This window comes from Crotalus tigris, unplaced genomic scaffold (assembly GCF_016545835.1).
Source record: "Crotalus tigris isolate CLP2741 ecotype Arizona unplaced genomic scaffold, ASM1654583v1 scf7180000024337.5909745, whole genome shotgun sequence".
Taxonomy (NCBI): domain Eukaryota; kingdom Metazoa; phylum Chordata; class Lepidosauria; order Squamata; family Viperidae; genus Crotalus; species Crotalus tigris.
In genome coordinates, this window is record NW_024100507.1 from 4,080,606 (window position 1) to 4,094,655 (window position 14,050).

Sequence of the window (14,050 nt, forward strand, 5' to 3'; positions counted from 1 at the left end):
TCAACCTGTGAGTCGGGACCCCATTTGGGGTCGAATGACCATTTCACAGGGGTCACCAAACAACGCAGTCCACCATTTCCCCCCCCCTTTTCCTTAGCTGTGCTACTCCCTTTTGTTCTGTTGGCTTTTGAAAGCCAATAGAATAGACTCTCTTGAATAGAGTCTAATTCTATTGGCTTTCAAAAGCCAATAGGAATTGTCCAGGCTGTCTCTGCCCTGCTGAGTCCACCAAAAGTCCCATTCTTCAAACAGTGCTGCACCAGTTGGGTAGTCCTCGACTTACGACCGGTTGAGTAGTCCTCTACTTACGACCGGTTGGGGTTGTGGCATTAAAAAGGTTGAGAACCACTGAGATAGATAGATAGATAGATAGATAGATAGATAGATAGATAGATAGATAGATAGATAGATAGATAGATAGATAGATAGATAGACAGCCAGACAGACAGACAGACATCTGATTACAAACTAGGTCTCATCGCACACAAGCTCAGTGGCCATTCATAAGCATTGCTAGAAAAGATAGACAGTGATTTGAGGAATCTCCTCTGCAAACGTTTCCTTGAAGAGTGCTCTGATGGAAATTAGATCTGATTCAGTATTAAATTCTACTATTAAAGAAAGTAAAGGTTTCCCCTATCTACTCGTGTTAGACTCTAGGGGCCAGTCCCATCTTGTTTCTTAGCCGAGGGAGCCAGTGTTTTCTGAATATTATTTCCATGGTTATGTGGCCAGCATGACTATACACCAAGGTGCACTGAACACAGTTACTTTCTGTTATAGAATTTTAATTTCTCTATTGGTGAAAAATAAATCAGAAGCTCTCACAGTTGACTGCATTTAGCTGATTCAAAATAACTTCTTTATATTTATATAAAATATTTACAATACCATACATTCTTCTTTACAGTAACATAGCACAAATGAAGACTTCTTCCAGAGAGATACAGAGACAAAACTGAGACTGGAAATCCAGCTTCTAATTCAATACCCTTTTGCACAGACTCAGTAGCACTTTCTTCACATTGGCTGACTGAGTTACCACATGACTCTTCCTGCTCATGAATATTCCAACACTCCTCCCTTCATGACAGGAAGAGACATCAGACCTATTGACTTTAACACATTCTCCATAGTGAACACTACCCAATGGTTTAGTCATCATGTCTGCCAAATTATCCTCAGAAGAACAATGATGTAAACTAATCAATTTTCCTTTTACAGCTTCCCTGACATTACAATACTTAATGTCTACATGTTTACTTCTGTTCTTCACCCTGTCACCAGTTGCCATTTTTATACAGGCAGCATTGTCTTCAAATACCTTTACAGATTATTTTATATTAATATTTAAATCTTGCAACAACTGTACATCATTATTTGGCAATACCTTTTTCTTATATACCCACTTACAACCCACAGCTTTGGTTCCCTGTGACAAAGTCACTGATTTAAACACTTCATGGTCTCCTATAGATTTCATCTCTTTATCCATGGCCTCCTTCCATCTTTCTTGTTCAGCTTTTGGTAATGCCAACACTTCTTTATAACTTCTTCGCTCATACCACACATTGCAAACCTTTACTTTGCTGGCAGAATACCTGTCAGGAGGAATTCCTTTATTACATCGCTCTGACCTACGTGGTATTAACTGCTCCTGTGTCTCAAGTCTATCTGGCTTCATGTCTTGTTCAGCCTCTTCTCCCTGAACATTGACATCTTCAATAATCATTTTTTATCATTAGATGTTATTGTCATTAAATAGATCACTGTCATTAAGTGAGACATACCCAGAATTTGCATTAATTCTGTCCCAATTTTGTTCTGCAAAATTAGCAGATCTTGAAATTACAATTCTTTTACTTCCATCGCTAAAGCAATACCTGTTTGACCCTGGCTCATAGCCCACAAACCTAAGCTTTCTTGCCTTTTGCTGTCCCTTTCTTCCGATTGCTTTCAGAATATGTACCCATGCAGTACTTCCAAAAATTCTCAAATGTGCCAGTGATGGCTTTCTCCCATATACAATGGCATATGGAGTATTATTAATGGAGGAACTCTACAGCCTGTTAACTATATAATTGGCAGTCAATATGGCTTCTCCCCAATATGATCTGCTCATACCAGAATCCTCTAATAATGAATCTTTCATTGTTTGCAAAACACCATTCCTTCTTTCAGCTATACCGTTCTCTGCTGCTGTGTAAGGATTTGTACCTCTGTGTCTTATCCCCAACTGCCCCAACCATTGTTGGAATTTAGTTGACATAAATTCAGTACCTCTGTCAGTTTGCAACTGACACACTTGTTGTCTGCACCTTCTCTCTACAAAACTTACCCACTGTTTGAATTGTTGTAGCACCTCTGTCTTTGCTCTAAGCAAGTAGCAAAACGAATTCCTGCTATAATCATCAACAATTACCAGTGCATATTTTGCTCCTCTCAAATTGGCTTGCATAGGTCCCACCAGATCTGCATGGACCAGCTCTAGAACTCTTTTTGTTTGTCTTGTGCTACATTTACTAACTGGGAATGCCTTTGACTTCGATGCTTTGCATACTGCACAGTCCAAATATGTTTTGCATCCCTTCAAATTTAGCCCTTCTGCAAGCTTTTGCATTTGCTGCAAAACTTTAAAGCTTGCATGGCCAAGTCTTCTATGTAGAAGATGAACAGATGAATCATGCTCTGCAACATTCTTAAATATATGGGAACATTGAACCTTTTGTCTCTACAATACATATAGATCATCTTCCTTTATGCCTTCTGCACAAATATTCCCATTCCTTTTGATGAGACACTTCCCATTTACAAAAATGATCTCAAAGCCTTGTTTGTCTAAATTAGACAAACTTAATAAATTATGCTCCATCTCAGGTACACAAAGCACATTGGTAAACTTTGATTCCAAATATGGAATTTTTACATCGCCTCTTCCGATGACTTTTGCTTTCTGGCCATTTGCCAAAGCCACAGCTTCTTGTGCTACTGGAACAAACCTGCAAAATAATTCAGAGTCATTAATTGTTTGACTTGCCCCACTATCTATTAGCCACTTGTCTCTGTTGTTACTACAGGAAACTTTTGCAACACCAAAATGTTCCTTTTGCAAATCAGTTCTTTTTCCTTGCACAAATGTCCTTCCCTGCAAACAGTTCCTCTGCAAACAGTTCTTTTTCAGGTGTGTCTTTGCTCCACAAATGTAGCAATTCTTTTCTTGCTGAGCTCTCTGCTTGCAAAATGTTTCTTTTTTGGAGACTTGCAGCCTGGACCCCCTCCACAGGAATTTCACCTCCTCTTGGCTGCTTCTAAAATGGCGCTTTTTTCCTTCATTAAGCAAACATGCCTTTAAAGCCTCAAAATTTAAGTCTTGCTCTTCTTTACAGTCAAATATTGCAGAAACTGTGTCCCAGGTTTTATCTAAACTGTTCAACACCAATAAAACCTTCTGGGACTCAGGGAATTTAATCCCACATTGTTCTAAGTCCAAAAATAAACTTTGCATTTTATTTAAATGCTGTTCCACAGATTCACCTGGTTGCAAACAGGCCCTGTAAAGTTTTCTTGACAATTGCACTATATTGCATGTAGAAACATTCACGTGCACAGTTCTCAACTTCAACCAAATCTCCTTTGCAGTCTTTAAATTTGCAATATTTAGAAATTGTTCCATCATCTAAATTCAAGATGAGATAAGCCATTGCTTGATCATGATTCTTCTGATCAGCAGCTGCAAATACTTGTGGTGGATTTTCTACAATATACCACAGCTCTTTAGCTTTCAGCAAACATTCCCTTTTTTTCAGCCCATATAATGTAATTCTTCTGGCCTAAACGAGGCACAGAGCTTTCCTTAAATTCCATTGCAGCCATTCTGCTAATTCTGCCTTGTTCTTATACTTTCTAAACACAGGCAATTTCTTCCAGCTTTAAATTACAATGCAGTCCTTAGTAAGCTCTGGGTCCATAACCTGTGAGAGAATTTTAATTTCTCTATTGGTGAAAAATAAATCAGAAGCTCTCACAGTTGACTGCATTTAGCTGATTCAAAATAACTTCTTTATATTTATATCAAAATATTTACAATACCATATATTCTTCTTTACAGCAACATAGCTCAATTGAAGACTTCTACACAGAGATACAGAGACAGACCTGAGACTGGAAATCCAGCTCCTAACTCAATACCTTTTGCACAGACTCAGTAGCACTTTCTTCACATTGGCTGACTGAGTTACCACATGACTCTTCTTGTTCATGAATATTCCAACACTTTCTCACCAAGTGGTGCCTATTTATCTACTTGCATTTGCATGCTTTCAAACTGGTAGGTTGGCAAAAGATAGGGCAAGTAATGGGAGCTCACCTCATCACTGGTGTTTAGGTCTTGAACCCAGGCTGTCTGCTTTCCAGATGATAAGCTCAGACTCTTTAACTGTGGAGTAATTATCCCCCTCATCAAGCTCTACTATTAAGTCATCTTAAATCGATCAAAATACATAAGTAAATCTTTCAGCCTTCATGCCAATATTGAAAGTGATTCCAAAGAAACAACAATACAAAGATCTGAATCAGTTTTTGTTAAATCCAAACAGAACCTGAATCCTGACATTCCTTCTTCCAAACAGTGATTGAAACCAAAGTGGATACCCAATGATAAGCCTGAATGCATAGAAAATTAAATATTTTCTATTTAGTATAATTAGAAAAGATTATGCACTAAATTTATGCAATGAAAATCTTGAAGGACAATCCTTCCGAGAAAGCTATGAAACAGTACATAAATTTGCTTGAAATAACGTGAAGCAGTGTGAATAGGAATGCTTTTAAAAAAGGACATCAACTATGGAATTAAATTAAACTTACTAAGAATTTTATTACTCCAGAACAGCAAAGTAATTCTAGACCATTCGTGCAAATAAACGGTCAACTTGCCAATGTTTTTGCAAATCTAGGAGAAAGTTACTCACATCATTTCTTAGCTCTGCATTCTGAAGAATAGGGTCTCTCTCGTCATTAGAGAAACTGGAACCATTGATATTGGAATAACATTCAAGAATAACTGAATTAACAGATCTCAAATCACAATACTGTAGTGTGAATTGAAAATATTCCATTGCATAATTTAAGTCTAAAGGCCAAGAGCTTACAACCTCATCATGAGATTGAAATTCCAGTTCAGAAAAAGAATGCTTGTTGAATTCCTCTTCAGCAGAAAGTAGTGAGCCCTAGGCGGAATGCATACAAATTAATTTCCTCCTATAGTGATTTAACTTTAAAAGTAGTCTCCTCTTTATATAAGAAACATACCCAAAGACTGTACGAATGTTATTGTGACATACTATGCCAAAATGGGATGAAATTGGTTTCCTGTTAATACAAACCATTTTTCTATTATCCTTTGTTCCATGATTGGAATATTTTTCTCATTAAGAAAGGATACATTCTGATACCAGATTAAATGCATTTTAATTACTGTTAAGTAGGACTATATCTTTCAGAAGACAATGTTCAGAAATTGTTATTATATCATTGCTAGGTGTTTTAACTTTAGATATCAAGAAAAACCTAATATAAAATCCACTGATTTTCTGTACCAATTTTAAAATTAATTATGCCTTGATTTTAGAGCATCTGTATAGGGCAGGGGTAGGCAACCTTGGCTCTTTTAACTTCAACTCCCAGACTTCAACTCCCAGAATTCCTGAGCCAGCATTACACTTAGGGTTGGGTTTAGGTCAGCATAAACTCATAGAGCAAAACTGATATGCAAATTTGGAGTACTTGGGTATGGTTAGGAGGGCATTGACTTTTCTAGCCTGCCTTATCTATATTTCCTGGTAAAACACATGGGAAAATCCCATTGGAGGAAAATTCCACAGGGTTAAGGCTAGGTCACCAAGAACTCAGAGAGCAAAATGGACATCGCCAACAAATTTGGAGTGCTTGGATATGATTAGAAGGGCACTGACTTTTCAAGACTGCCCTATCTATGTTTCTTGGTAAAATACATGGGAAAATCCCATTGGAGGAAAATCCCACAGGGTTAGGATTAGGTCACCATGAGTTTACAAATGAAACATCGACAATAAATTTGGTGTGCTTGGGAATGGTTAGGAGGGCACTCCCTTTTCTAGGCTGCCCTATCTATCTTTCTTGGTAAAATACATAGTAAAATCCCATTGGAGGAAAATTCCACTTAGGGTCAGGGTTAGGTCACCATGAGCTCATAGAGCAAAATGGACATCGCCAATAAATTTGGAGTGCTTGGGTATGGTTAGGAGGGAACTGACTTTTTTAGGCTGTCCTATCAATGGTAAAATACATGGGAAAATCCCATTGGACGAAAATTCCACTTACAGTAAGAGTTAGGTCACCATGAATTTGGAGAGCAAAATGGACATCACCAATAAATTCGGAGTGCTTGGGTATGGTTAGGAGGGCACTGACCTTTCTTGGTTTCCTGGTAAAATACATGGGAATATCCCATTGGGGGAAAATTCCACTTAGGGTTAGGGTTAGGTCACCATGAATTCATAGAAAGAAACAGATATCGCCAATAAACTCTGAGTGCTTGGATATGGTTAGGAGTGTGCTGACCTTTCTGTGCTGACCTATCTATTTCCTGATAAAATACATGGGAAAATCCAATTAGAGGAAAATTCAATTTACGGTTAGGGTTAGGTCACAATTAACTCATAGAGCAAAATGGACATTGCCAATAAATTCAGAGTGCTTGGGTATGGTTAGGAGGGTCCTGACCTTTCTAGGCTGCCCGATCTATATTTCCTGGTAAAATACAAGAAAATCTCATTGGAAGAAAATTCCACTTAGTATTAGGATTAGGTCACAATAAACTCATAGAGCAAAATGGACATCGCCAATAAATTTGGAGTGCTTCGGTATGGTTAGGAGGGTACTCCCTTTTCTAGGCTGCCCTATCTATGTTTCTTGGTAAAATACATGGGGAAATCCCACTGGATGAAAATTCCACTTAGGGTTAGGGTTAGGTCACACTGGAGAGCAAAATCGACATCGCCAATAAATTCAGAGTGCTCAGGTATGGTTAGGAGGGCACTGAATTATCTAGCCTGCCCTATCTATGTTTCCTGGAAAAATACATGGGAAAATACCATTGGAAGGAAATTCCACTTAGGGTTAGGTCAGCATGAACCCGGAGAGCAAAATGGACATTGCCAACAAACTCGGAGTTCTTGGGTATCGTTAGGAAGGCAATGACTTTTCTAGAATGTCCCATCTATGTTTCCTGGTAAAATACATGGGAAAATCCCAATGGATGAAAATTCCACTTAGGATTAGTGTTAGGCCACCATGAACTCGGAGAGAAAAATGGAGATCGCCAACAAATTTGGAGTGCTTGGTTTTGGTTAGGAGGGCAATGACTTTTCTAGGTTGACCTATCTATGTTTCCTACTAAAATACATAGGAAAATCCCATTGGAGGAAAATTCCACTTAGGGTTATGGCTAGGTCACCATGAACACATAGAGAAAAATGGACATCACTAACACACCCGGAGTTCTTGGGTGTGGTTAGCAGGACCCTGACTTTTCTAGGCTGCCCTATATATATTTCCTGGTAAAATACATGGGAAAATCCCATTGCAGGAAACTTCCACTTAGGGTTATGTTTAGGTCAGCGTCAACTCGAAAAGCAAAATGGACATTGCCAATAAATTTAGAGTGCTTGGGAATGGTTAGAAGGGCACTCCCTTTTCTAGACTGCCCCATCTATGTTTCCTGGTAAAATACATGAGAAAATCTCATTGGAGGAAAATTCCGCTTCGGGTTAGGGTTAAGTTACCATAAACCTGGAGAGCAAAATGGATATCGCCAACTATCTCGGAGTGCTTGGTTATGGTTAGTTGGGCAATGGCTTTTATACGTTGACCTATGTATGTTTCTTGCCAAAATACATGGGAATATCCCATTGGAGGAAAATTCCACTTAGGGTTAGGGTTAGATGACTATGAACCCAGAGAACAAAATGGACATCACCAACAAACTCGGAGTGCTTGGATATGTTTAGGAGGGCAATGACTTTTCTAGACTGCCCCATCTATGTTTCTTGGTAAACTGCATGAGAAAATCCCATTTGAGGAAAATTCCACTTAGGGTTAGAGTTAGGTCACCATGAACCCGGAGAGAAAAAATTGACATCGCCAACAATCTCGGAGTGCTTGGGTATGGTTAGGAGGGCAATGGCTTTTCTAGGTTGACATATTTCTGTTTCCTGCAAAAATAGATGGAAAAATCCCATTGGAGGAAAATTCCACTTAGGGTTAGGGGTAGGTCACCATGAATTCATAGAGCAAAATGGACATAACCAACAAACTCGGAGTGCTTCGGTATGGTTAGCAGGACCCTGACCTTTCGAGGCTGCCCTGTCTATATTTCTTGGTAAAATACATGGGAAAATCCCTTTGGAGGAAAATACCACATAGGGTTAGGGTTAGGTCACCATGAACTCGGAGAGCAAAATGGAGATCATCAACAAATTCTGAGTGTTTGGGTATGGTTAGGAGGGCACTCCCTTTTCTAGGCTGCTCTATCTATATTTTCTGGTAAAATACATGTGAAAATCCCATTGGAGGAAAATTCCACTTAAGGTTAGTGTTAGATGAGCATAAACAATTACTTTTTTAGACTGACCCATCTATGTTTCTTGGTAAACTGCATGGGAAAATCCCATTGGAGGAAAATTCCACTTAGGGTTAGGTCACCATGAACTCATAGAGAAAAATGGACATCCACAACAAACTTGGGTATGATTAGGAGAGTACTGACTTTTCTAGTCTGCTCTACTTATGCCGACTGGTAAAATACATGGGAAAATGCCATTAGAGGAAATTTCCCCTTAGGGTTAGGGTACCATAAATTCGGAGAACAATATGTACATTGCCAACAAATTCGGAGTGCTTGGGTATGGTTAGTAGGGAACTGGTTTTTGTAACCTTCCCTATCTACGTTTCCTGGTAAAATACATGGGAAAATCCCATTGGAGGAAAATTCCATTTAGGCTTAGGCCTTAGGGAAATATATACACACATAGACCATTTCTTTATTCTGTTGAAATGAAATGAAATGAAATGGTTTACAACAGGTTTACATACATTTAAAAATATATGAACTGATTGTTTATTCATAATTGAAGTGTTTCTTTTGTTATTCAGGCCGATGTTAGTGAGATGGCAATAGGAGCAGTCCTCCTCCAAAGGAATAAGGAAATCCAGTTACAACCGTTTGCCTACAGCTCCCAAAAGTTATCTGAAACTGAACAGAAGTGGGTGGCCTGGGAGAAGGAAGCCTATGCTGTGCAATGGGCTTTCCAAACTTGGAGACATTTCCTAGAGGGGAGTAAAATACCATTTCAAGTGTAGACTGATCATAAGAATCTCAAAGCCATGAAAACCCATAGGAAACTGTCCCCTAAGCAGGCAAGTTGGTCTCAGCATTTCTACCAATTCAACTTTACAATCCGTTACCTCCCTGGGGGGAAGAATTTTCTGGCAGATGCTGTCTAGAATGCCGCAATATAACAATGTAAAATCTGAAGTAGTTAAACCATTTCTGACCCCAAAGCAGTTAGCAGTGCCTTTCACTGCCAGAGCACAGACCAGGGCTACAGTGCCAATAGACAAGACAGTGGCCCAAGAATTCAAGAAAGCATAGGAAACTGACAAATGGTTTCAGACCCATAAGAACTTGTGTATAATAAAAGATGATCTGGCTTGGGTTGGAGAGAAAATATATGTTCTAGCAGCTCTGAGAGTGATGCAAGCTGGGCACACCTTGAAAATTGCTGGGCACTTTGGGTTCATAAAAACCCTACATCTACTAAAAAGACAATTCTTTTTTAAAAAAGGACATAGAAAGCTTTGTGGCTAGCTGCCCCACATGCACCGCGGTTAAGCAGTGGCAGGGAAAAACTCCTGGGCTACTTCAGCTGGTAGTGAGTCCTTCAGCACCCGGGAGAGAGATCTCTATGCATTTTATTGTGGAGCTTCCTGAAAGTGCTGGGAATACAGTTATTTGGATGGTTACGGATCTGTTCTCTAGACAGGCCCATTTGATCCCATGCCCGAAGATCCCAATGGCCCAATCCCTTTGTGCAACATATCTATCATTTTCACGGAGCCCCACTGCACATAATCTCAGACAGGGGGGTCCAGTTCACCTCCAAGTTCTGAAAAGCTTTTCTGGATCTTTTGGGTTCTAGTCAGGGGCTGTCATCTAGTTGTCATCCTCAAATGAATGGGGGGACAGAGAGATTGAACTCAGTTCTAGAACAGTACCTTAGATGCTTTATCAACTATCAACAAATAATTGGACTGATTTGTTGCCTTCTGTTGAGGTTGCTTATAATAATGCTGTGCATTCGAGTACTGGTTTCACCCCTTTCCAGGTTTCAAATGGTCTGACATTCGTTCCCATACCTGAATTACCTGCTAAGGAACCTGACATTCTCTCTTTACAAGAGTGGATTAGACAGCTGCAAATTACCTGGGCAGTAGTATGAAAAGCCTTAGATGAGGCCAGTGAAGCCTATAACACTCAGGCCAATCAAAGGAGGGTGGAGCAGAAACTTTTTAAAGCTGGAGCCAAGGTTTACCTCTCTACTAAATACTTGCAATCTCTACAGCCTTCTAAAATATTGGGCCTAAGTTTGTTGGACCCTTTCCTATTAAACATATCATCAACCCAGTGACTGTCAAACTAGCTTCCCTAAGAGCCTACAACAAATCCACCCTGTTTTCAACTGTAGCTTGCTCAAACCTAAGATTAAACCACCAGTACCTCCAGTGCCTACACCCATATTGTTCAAGGGTGAACAACACTTTGAAGTGTGAGACAACTTGGATTCAGGTAATCATGGTTCCACTCAATATTTGGTAGCTTGGAAGAATCTTCCATCCTCTCAAAATGAGTGGGTGTACAAAAAACATATCAGAGCTCCTAGGTTACTTAAATGTTTTCACTCTAAGTATCCTGATAAGCCTATTAATGTGATTGTTCTGTTTGTTTTCTTCCCATCTCCTTTTGTGTTCTGCAGGTGGATCTGCCATTTTTCTAGGGGGGGGGCTGCATGTCAGGTCCTCAATGAAATGTATTGTTCCCCTTCTAATAGTTTACCTGCTTTGGTAACCATTTTTTGTAACCTGCCATTCTGTTGGGAGGGGGGATACATTGGGATGCTTTGCATTGTCTTGCCACTGTGTCCTTCCCCCAGGAGAAAGAAGGCATCACCCATATCTGGGAAATGGTTTGCACTTGGAGCCAGAAGGAAATGAAATCGAGAGAGACCTTGAAGAGCATGCCAATGGAGCCAGTTACCAAAACAATATGCCACCTGTGGATTGGCTGGAATTCCAACAAGCACTGGGACCCTGGGGGGAAGAGTAATAATATTGCTTTTAATATACTGCTTGCGCAAATTTTCCCCCAGACTTCCCATTGAATCCCTGCTGTCACTAGCCCCTAATAAAAGTTCCTTTTGAGACAATGCCTGTTTCAAGAGTTCTGCTTTCTTGGGTGGTTTAGCTGAGGTAGGTCCTTACAAAGTGTCTGATTTGGATCCAGACTCAATCATCATAACCGTTTAGTCCCGTAGATTTTAGTAGTGCTTATGTTGGTATTATTCTGAGTTACAGGTAGTATTCAACTTACAGCCTATTGGTTAGTGGCTGTTCAAATTACAAAAGACATCCTTGGGGGTACTTACAACCCAGATTTGAAGTTCTGATGGCTGACTCCCCCCAGGATGTTCACTTAATAACTGCTGCAAAAAAGATCATAAAACTGGGTTGGTCACATGGGTGACCAGATTTATGACTACTGCGAGTTACGACCACAATAGGCAGGCTCCATTATGGTCGTAACTCAAGGACCTGTATATGCCTCTGTCTTGTAACTCTAGATTTTAAAACTATACAGCAGAATTTAAACTATTGTGGTCTTTTCTAGTTTTAATTTCTGGAGAAAATTAGGGGAGATTGTTACTGCCCTTATTTTCTGCCTGAACATCCCATAGTATCCAATTTATTGCTGTGGGAAAATGTCAGCTATCTGGATGGCTCTTTAGCCAAATCCAGTATGAAGAAATTTCCAGCCTTTTCGTTTAATAATCTACCCGCATGTCCTATCATGCTCACCAGAGGGCGCAAGATTCATTCCCATTGTAGGACTATAAATGAGAGCCAAAATAATTTACTTTCTTGTTAAAGTGCGGTAGAGGAAGCTTTTCAAGTAGGTTGGATACTTAGATCCTCTTTCTTTCTAATTATGTGGTTTATGTTGGTCTGTAAAGAGACCTGACTCTTTTCATTTGCTGTAGTTACTTAAGAAGCACTGGACCAGATTATTGGATCCATGGGCCAATTCTACCTGTTCTACCAGGTCTACCTGAAAGCTTGGGGAGACATTCAATCATTTTTTTCAGGACCTTGTTTGGCACGCCAAAATGTGTCCCCAATGCACTATTGAGGCATAAAGCTAACATCCCAAGTATTAAAGCTCAGGCCTGGACTAGGATCTCAATCTCAAGTCATAGCATCATATTCAATCTTACAGGCCTGAGGTCTTTGCTGCTGTCAATCACCAATCCCATTGGTATCACACCTGCATAGCAGAACGCTGCAGTCTTGGCTTCTCTCCTGAATATTTAGGCCAATTAATCCTAAAGAAGGCCAACTCAATACTAAATAATCCTATTAGTGGACTGAACCATTCCTTGATTTTTTTCTTTTTCTTTTTACATGTTGAAAAAAAATCATCATCATCATCATCATCCTTATTATTCATATTTGTTGCAAGTCTTAGTTCATTCTGAGCCTTAGCTTTCCTAACTTCATTTTTGCAGATTCGGGCTTTAGTCTGATATTCTGCCATAATTATGAGACCCTATTTCCATTTTTTATACTTATCCTTTTTGTCTTTTAATATAATAGACAATTATTTATGCAACCATGCTGGTTTGTTCTTGGATCTCTTATCTTTCTTTTTCAGTTGTACTGTGCTGGACTGGGCTTTTATAATATCATTGTTAGAGTTTTCTGTACATTTTCTATACAAGAATTGTATTCCGCACAAGAAAACATTTCCGTAAAAGTCAAAACATTATATTCAAAAGTAAAATTATAGCTGTCCTATAACATGTCATCAGTTCAAAATATATATGCCAAAATATATTTCAGCAGCTGTAACAAATGAAGAAGCAGCTGTGTGCCACCACATGGCTTTTTAGTATTCAGGTGTACAGAGGTGCATGAATGTTCGCTACAGATAGAACATTAGCCTTTCAAATATTTCATCTCTGTGCTTTCCATGGCCCCGTCTTTCAAGAGAGGAAGATATTTCCAAAGCTGCAACTGATTTAGACTATAGCTACCCATATCTTTGTTGCCGGAGAGATCACAACTATCCTGCAAGGACATGAACAGAACCTTTGCCATATAATGATGATGATGATGGTATCCGTTCAGTCGAGTCTGATTCTTGGTGATTCTATGAACCAGGTTTCTCCACATCTTCCAATCTTGCATTATTTCTTTGGGTTTTCCTATGCTTTGTCTGGTGTCAGCTTTGATAGTGTCCAGTCACTGTGTTCTTTGATGCCCTGGTTACCTTTTATCGCTATCTCTTCCAAACATAATTGCTTTCTTCAGTGAATTCCCCCTCACCCATGATATGGCCAAAGTAAGTGAGACAGTTTAATGATTTTGCTGTCATGATAAGTCTCACGTTATGTGCTCCAGTACCTGCTTGTTGGTCATCTTTGCTGTCCAAAGGTCAAACGAGTTGGTTTTCTTACTGCCTTGCTTTTTTAAGGTCCAACTTTCACAATCATATGTAGCTACGGGGAACACAGTAGAGTGAACTAACCTACGTTTGGTTGCCATATAACACTGATCTACAATTGTCACTCCATCCAAGGGGGAAGAAATAGTAGAACTTGGGTGAGGCTTGCTGCTCAAACAAGGGTCAGCAGCAAAGAGAGCAGCTTTAAACACCTCGCTTCCCAGGAATATCCAA

At 39.5% G+C, this 14,050-nt stretch overlaps 1 long non-coding RNA gene across 1 annotated transcript in view; it reads left to right on the forward strand.

Moving 5' to 3' along the window:
* Nucleotides 1-11,522, forward strand: part of LOC120300030 — a 32,102-nt gene extending 20,580 nt beyond the window's left edge. Inside the window, exon 2 of the long non-coding RNA XR_005554528.1 lies at nucleotides 11,073-11,522. This is a non-coding gene — a long non-coding RNA (uncharacterized LOC120300030). The remainder of the gene's footprint in view (nucleotides 1-11,072) is intronic.
* The last annotated feature ends 2,528 nt before the right edge of the window (nucleotides 11,523-14,050 follow it).